Source organism: Poecilia reticulata, chromosome 22 (assembly GCF_904066995.2).
Source record: "Poecilia reticulata chromosome 22, P_reticulata-male-v2, whole genome shotgun sequence".
NCBI lineage: Eukaryota > Metazoa > Chordata > Actinopteri > Cyprinodontiformes > Poeciliidae > Poecilia > Poecilia reticulata.
Window position 1 is genome coordinate 5594683 of NC_088851.1, and position 2949 is coordinate 5597631.

Sequence of the window (2949 nt, forward strand, 5' to 3'; positions counted from 1 at the left end):
GAGACTTTTGGAGATAGAGCCGCACCACCCCCACATCACAGTTGGGTTGCTACTGTAGGCTATTTGGACTATTTGTCACCGTCTTATATTTAGATACGGCAGAAAAAGAAGAGAAAAAAACACGCAGGGCAATCCCACTGACTTTTTGGAGTGGCGGCTCTATCTAAACGCTTAGCTTTCACAAACAAAGCGCCTCAGCATTTGGCGAGAAGTTTGTCACATTAGTAGATATGATCTTCTGTAATGTAAAAAAAAAAAAAAAAAAGCAACCAGTGTCTATTTAAACATCCTGTTTCCTCTTGCTGCACAGGTCGTCTAGCAACCTGATGATGGCCATTCTTCCCCTATGTAAACATTGAGGAGAGTTCACACTGATGGATCATCTTCTACTCAGTCACTCGCCTACTAATTGTAATTTTTTTCCATATTCTTTGGGAGAGTACCCATGTTAATCTAAACAGCAGTTGTTTACTGTTTTATTGTAAATATAATGAATCAATGGCAGTAAAAGGTGGACCTACACTCTGAAAACTGCTGGGCAAAAAATAAACCATGTTTGGGTAACCAACCTCACTATGGGCAGGTTTTCAAGAGCTGCTTTCTTGCATGTATGTAGGCATTGGTGTGTAGAAAAGTACTCCAGTTTTCAGTAACCAGGGAACTTTTCTGGGGTCATTAATACCCCAGTCATTGTTTTGACTGTATTTGTCAGGGTAAAAACAAATGATCAGGGTAGAAGCGCCTGTTTTCTCTTTTACCACAAACACTTGGTTAGAATTTTGTGGAAGGGAAGAGTTTGGCATTTTGAATTGTTTGAAATAATATCAGTATAAACTAGAGGTGTGCCGATCGATTGGCCACTGATCATAATCGGCCGATTTCCGTGAAAAAGTGTATGATCGGTGATCGCCGATCACGGTCTCTTGTTGCCGATCACACAAACCAATCACCTGCATCTAATTTCACAGCCTGCCTGTGCAGCTGGTCTCCTCTTTCCTTCACACTGCGCAAACGCGCAGCAACAAATTCTAAGCGATGTGAAACTATAACGCACTGAGTGAATGGGGAAGAAACTTTCGCTGTTCTAACATGAGACAGATAATCTCTGAAAAAATAATAATCGATCTTCTCCCAGTTCTGCATAATTACTCCGCTCAGTCAGAAACAGCCACTCAGAACTAGCAGTAATCAGCTAGCCGCCATGCTATCAGGAAGTTTTCATTCAATAACTCCGGATTGTTTATTGTAATGGATCCTGTATTTGCCTTTGAATGTTAAGTTTTATACTTGAATCTTTTGGCAATGTTGAGAGGTTTTATTTTGGCTCTTTACATTATTTAGCCTCTTCAGAGCCTTCATATGTTTTCAGTCTGCTAAAGATAGTATTATTGATAGCAGTACAATTTGCACAATGCCTGTTTTGTTTTGTTTTTTTCTTGGAAAAAGCAATTTATAAGCTTTTATCTAAATTAAGGTGAATTCATGGTTCCTTTTTTGTAACCGTAGTGCTTATGATTAAAAAAATAATAATTATGTGATCGGTATCGGTGATCGATATCGGGCCCTCATGGGTGATCGGAATCGGCAGGAAAAAACCTGATCGGCACATCTCTAGTATAAACCCATTTGGATAGGACTACAAATGTACACAAAAATCATGGTTCAGTGTTCCAGTTTTAAAGTCTTGGCATGTTTTCCTGTCAATCGAGAGAAACAAACAGAAAGTGGCCACTGTAAAACTGACTGGATGGGTATACAACAATGAAACCATTTGAAATGGTTCATATTGTGTCCTAAGATTTTTAATAAGACTTTGTTATTTAAAATGCAAAGTTATTTGCATTTTAAATAACTTTGGTTATTTTTGGAAGCTAGACAATCCAATGTACCAGAGTTACATGGATGCACCTTAAAAGTTCAGCTGTTGGAAAACCGCCTCTCATCAGTGGAATGCACATCATCAGTGTGTTGTCATTCCACTAAGCAGCATTTAGGACAAACTGGATACTGCTTGGAGCTGGATTTAGCTCATTTCTCTCAGTGATGTTTACATCCACAGCTTTCAAATAAATAATTCAATTAAATGTAGTGCAAGTTACAGACCTTTGTGCTGTTGAACAATGCATACATTGATATAAAGTTCTGGTTCAGTCTGCATTTGTTTGATACACATTCACACTGAACTGAACGCGCTGCACAATTTTCCTATCCGTAGAGTTCGTCTCTCCATATACTGCCACCTGTTAGGCAGCCAGTGCCCAACACATGTCCTACAGAGGACATATGAAACTTACTTAAATCCTGATGGTCAGCCAGAAATGATTATCACACCTTCTTTGATGTCAGAATTAGATTATTACAGGTAAAATAAATCAATAATAATAATAATAATAATAATAATAATAATAATAATAATGGCATTAAAATACAACTAAAAAATAATATGACTGGAATATTTTGACACACTGATATGTTGGAACAAATTCACATCCATCCATTTTCTTTCACCCTTTTTCCCTCAGTGGGGTCGGGAGGGTTGCTGGTGCCTATCTCCAGCTAACGTTCCGGGCAAGAGGCAGGGTACACCCTGGACAGGTCGCCAGTCTGTTGCAGGGCAACACAGAGACACACAGGACACACAACCATGCACACACACTCTCACACCTAGGGGGAATTTAGAGAGGCCAATTAACCTGACAGTCATGTTTTTTGGATTGTGGGAGGAAACCGGAGTACCCGGAGAAAACCCACGCATGCACAGGGAGAACATGCAAACTCCATGCAGAAAGACCCCAGGCTGGGAATTGAACCCAGAACCTTCTTGCTGCAAGGCAACAGCTCTACCAACTGCGCCACTGTGCAGCCCCAACAAATTCACAATTAATCTATATTTTAACTTATCTTTTTACTGTTGTTTAAACATAATATAATGAAAGACAATGATACATA